This window comes from Engraulis encrasicolus, chromosome 21 (assembly GCF_034702125.1).
Source record: "Engraulis encrasicolus isolate BLACKSEA-1 chromosome 21, IST_EnEncr_1.0, whole genome shotgun sequence".
Taxonomy (NCBI): domain Eukaryota; kingdom Metazoa; phylum Chordata; class Actinopteri; order Clupeiformes; family Engraulidae; genus Engraulis; species Engraulis encrasicolus.
This window is the reverse complement of record NC_085877.1, coordinates 49,306,033-49,311,032: the sequence shown is the minus strand read 5'-3', so window position 1 is coordinate 49,311,032 and position 5,000 is coordinate 49,306,033. Positions and strand designations below refer to the sequence as shown.

Below are 5,000 nucleotides of genomic sequence, written 5' to 3'. Positions count from 1 at the left end.
AAGCCAAAGCCGAGGCGCTCGAAGCGGCAGAAATATACGAGCAGGCACCAGAATCACAGTTCATCCAAGAACAATTAACGGACAAAATAGCGTCGCCAGAAAACGCAGAGAAGCGCATACGAGACTATGTAGACGCCTTGCCGGTGACAACCGTTAAGCCAGAGTCAATCATAGAAAATCAACGCACAGTGCCAGTAGCAGTCATAGAAAATGAATATCTACCAGCAGTGGAATATCTATTTTCACCAGAAAATGCTGTAGGCTTTTACCAATCACAGCACTCCCAAATACCATCAAAAAATGCACAGCCTCCTCTTCAAACACCAAGCCTATGCCCCTCAATGCCAACACTCGTTCACAGACAAGAGCCATATAGCCGCCAGCAGCACAGCCTTTACTCAGCGACGCCCATGGCCCATAATAACCAGCACTATAGGCCTACCAGTCAACCAGTGACATGTGAACAGTACCCCCCAAATTCACCTGCATCATCACATCCACCCGATGAACTGTTCAATATGGCCAGATATTTGGCGCGCAGGGAAATGGTCAGTACAGGCCTAACCGAATTCGATGACAGTCCAGAGTCTTACAGGGCGTGGAGATCCTCCTTCCTGAACGCCATTAATGACCTAAACTTGTCTGCCAGTGAGGAGCTCGACCTACTGACCAAATGGCTTGGCAAAGAATCATCTAGTTATGTAAGAAGGCTTAGGGCCGTCCACATAGGGAACCCCAACGCAGCTTTACAGATGGTTTGGGCACGGCTTAATGAGATCTATTGCTCCCCAGAAGCTATTGAGCAAGCTCTTCTGACAAAACTTGACAACTTCCCAAAAATCACAAGCAAAGACTACTCTAAGCTTAGAGACCTGGGAGATCTCCTCATGGAGTTGCTTTCGGCCAAAGAGGATGGGTACCTTCCTGGGCTCCTAGTGTTAGACACAGCACGCGGCATAAATCCCATTGTAGAGAAATTGCCATTCGGACTGCAAGAAAAATGGATTTATGAAGGCTCTAGATTCAAGGCGACACACAAGGTCACATACCCCCCCTTTTCGTATTTTACTGACTTTGTCTGCTATAATGCAAAAGTAAGGAACGACCCATGCTTTGTGCAGCTCAACACCAGCTCAGACAACAGCCCCACACCAAAAGCAAAAAGTAAAATGGCCGTGACAGTTCACAAAACTGACATAGACTCCGACACTAACCATGAAGCTGAAAGCAGTTGGCAAGGTGACGTGGCCACGCACTGCCCCATGCACAACAAACCACACCCCCTTTTCAAATGCAGAGGTTTCAGACTAAAATCACTACAAGAAAGAAAGGCCTATTTAAAAGAGCAGGGGATATGTTTTAGGTGCTGCGCTTCAGATGCCCATCTCGCAAAACAGTGCAGAGTCACCCCAAGGTGTGTCGAATGTGGAAGTAATGCCCATGTCAGTGCCCTACATCCAGGTCCACCGCCCTGGTCAACAATGCGCTCCGAGGTGGCCGAAACGGACGGCGGGGAGAGAGACGAACTGGCGCAACCATCGGAGGTCAACGCCAACTGCACAAAGATCTGCGGAGAGGGCCATGCAGGCAAGTCATGCGCGAAGATCTGCCTCGTCAACGTCTATCCGCAAGGGAAACCCGAAAAGGCCGTGAAGATGTACGCTATGCTCGATGACCAGAGCAACAGATCCCTGGCAAGGTCAGAGTTTTTCAATCTCTTCAACATCACCAACAACGAAACTCCATACTCTCTAAAAACATGTGCCGGCATAGTGGAAACCCGTGGTAGGAGAGCCGACGGCTTCTGCATTGAATCACTCAGTGGTAGTGACAGCCTCTCACTCCCAACCCTCATCGAATGCAACGAAATACAGTACCAGACAACAGAGCTGAAATACCCACACCAGAGGTCGCCATGCAACATCCACACCTTAGGCCCATCGCATCATAAATCCCACAGCTAGACCCTAATGCACAAATCCTGCTGCTGCTAGGCAGAGACGTGCTTAGAGTGCACAAAGTCAGACAACACATCAATGGCCCTAACAATGCCCCTTTTGCCCAGAGGCTGGATCTGGGCTGGGTCTTGGTCGGCGAGGTATGCCTTGGGAGTGCGCACAAACCAAAAGTGCACTGTGCAAAGACTCACATGCTAGACAACGGGCGCCCTTCACTCCTAACTCCGTGTCCCAGTCACCTACAAATTAAAGAACTGCCAAACACACCTACAAGGAACGCAAAAGAAAAGACAATGGGAAGTTTAGTTTTTCAAGAGACAAAAAATGACAACAAACTCGCTATATCCATGGAAGATGAGAAATTTCTGAACATTATGAACAAACATGTGTACAAAGATGAGTCCAACAGCTGGGTCGCACCTCTGCCTTTCAGACATCCACGCCCTCACCTCCCTAACAACAAAGATCAGGCTCTCAGTCGCCTCTCCTCCTTGCGCCGCACCTTGGAAAAGAAACCCCAAATGAAAGAACAATTCATAGGTTTCATGCAAAAAATACTCGATAACGATCACGCTGAGCTTGCACCACAACTCCACAACGAACAAGAATGTTGGTACTTACCATCCTTTGGAGTGTACCACCCCAAAAAGCCCAACCAAATCAGAGTAGTTTTCGACTCCAGCGCTCAACACCATGGCGTGTCTTTGAATGATGTTCTACTCAGTGGACCAGACTTAAACAACAGCCTGATGGGAGTCTTGATCCGTTTCAGGAAAGAGTTGGTGGCCATAACAGCAGACGTTCAGCAGATGTTCCACTGTTTCGTGGTGAGGCCAGACCACAGAGACTATCTGAGGTTCTTGTGGCACCGGGACAACGACCCCACAAAAGACATAGTAGAATACCGCATGAAAGTCCACGTCTTTGGTAATAGGCCCTCTCCTGCTGTGGCAACGTACTGTCTGAGGCGAGCTGCACAACAGTCCGAACAGGAGCATAGCAGTGCCACCAGACGCGTCATTGAACGCAACTTTTATGTGGATGATGGGCTCATCTCCCTGCCCACAGAAGCAGAGGCCATACGTCTTCTCCAGACAACACAGTCCCTACTGTCTAAATCCAATCTGCGGTTGCACAAGATAGCCTCGAACAGCGTCAATGTTCTGAAAGCCTTCCCCAAAGAAGACCACGCCGAAAATATCAAAGACCTTGATCTGGAGGAAGACACACCACACATACAGAGAAGTCTGGGGCTCACCTGGGAAATCACCTCCGATACATTCAGCTTCCAGGTGGCGGACGACGACAAACCATTCACAAGATGTGGTGTACTATCAACTGTGAATAGCCTGTATGACCCACTTGGCTTTGCAGCCCCTGTGACAATACAAGGCAAACTTCTACTCAGAGAACTCTCAGTGAACAGCATCGAGTGGGACTCACCATTGCCCGAGAACAAAAGAATGGAGTGGGAGTCATGGCGTGATTCACTAAAAGCCCTTGAACAACTTCAAATCCCTCGCACATATGCAACACAGTCACTGTCAAAGGCCAAAAGAAAGGAGATCTACATATTTTCAGACGCTTCCACGAAAGCCATCGGCGCTGTCATCTACCTCAAAACCACAAATGAGGATGGAGCCTGCCAGCTTGGATTCATTCTAGGAAAGGCAAAGTTAGCTCCCAAAGCAAACCTCACAATACCCAGACTAGAATTGTGCGCAGCAGTGCTCGCCGTCGAAATCACAGAATTTGTTCTGGATGAGATTGACTTTGAACCAGACTCCGTACATTTCTTCTGTGATAGTAAGGTTGTGTTAGGATACATCTACAATGAAACAAAACGTGCACAACAGAGTACAACGCATTAGACAGTTCACCACTCCAGAGCAATGGCATTATGTGCCCACACAGCACAACCCTGCAGACTTTGCATCAAGAGCAGTGTCAGCACTGCAACTAGCAAACACTTCTTGGCTGACAGGACCAACCTTTCTATGCAGACAACATGACACAAGCATGACCACCACACAAGTCACCTTTCAACTGATCGACCCAGACCACGACGCTGAAGTCCGTCCAGAGGTAGGCGTGTACATCACCCAAGTCAGTCCACAACAACTAACGCTTCGAAAGATTTTCAAAATGGTCTGTACTCCTGAGAGCAGTTGCTTCACTTATCCATGTGGCTCGTGCTTTCAAGTCTGCAAGTCTGAACGACATGACATGCAAAGGATGGCATCACTGTGTTCAACCTCCGACAGCCGAAGAGCTGCTGCAGGCAAGCAACATCATCATTCAGTCTGTTCAAAGAGCGGCCTTTCCTGAAGAGCTCAGAGCATTATCTCAAAGAAGCACCCTGCCTAAGAACAGTCCTCTCACAAAGTTGAATCCCATCTTAGATGGAGAAGACATGCTTAGAGTTGGTGGTAGACTGCTGAGGTTGGAGACAATGAAAAGCGCCCACTTATTTTACCTGGTGGCCACCACATCTCTCTACTCCTGATTCGTCATCACCATGATCGAGTACGCCACCAAGGCCGTCTCTTCACTGAAGGAGCCATATGTGCTGCAGGATTGTGGCTTGTAGGTGGGAGGAGACACATTAATAAGGTGCTGCACAAATGCATCACCTGCAGGAAACTCCGTGGTGTCACAGAGAAGCAGAAGATGGCAGACCTTCCTAAAGAACGACTCTGTGTGGCGCCTCCATTTACTCACGTCGGACTTGATGTTTTCGGGCCTTGGAATGTGACCGCTCGGCGAACCAGAGGAGGGATGGCCCAAAGTAAGCGCTGGACAATTCTGTTCACCTGCATGAGCACACGAGCCATCCACATCGAACTCATAGAGTCTATGGACAGTTCAAGTTGCATTAATGCCATCCGCAGACTTTTTGCCATCAGGGGCCCAGCCAAGACCTTTCACTCTGATTGTGGCACAAACTTCAAGGAAGGAATTAGGATTCAGAGAAGTGATGCAAGAACCCAATGTCCAAGGGTACATCAGTCAAGAGGGCTGCATATGGCACTTCAACCCACC

At 48.8% G+C, this 5,000-nt stretch overlaps 1 protein-coding gene across 1 annotated transcript in view; it reads right to left on the bottom strand.

The window, feature by feature from the left end:
* LOC134437454 (neurexin-2-like) overlaps positions 1-5,000 on the bottom strand; it is a 690,433-nt gene that overhangs the window by 261,175 nt on the left and 424,258 nt on the right. The gene's annotated exons all lie outside the window — the stretch shown is intronic.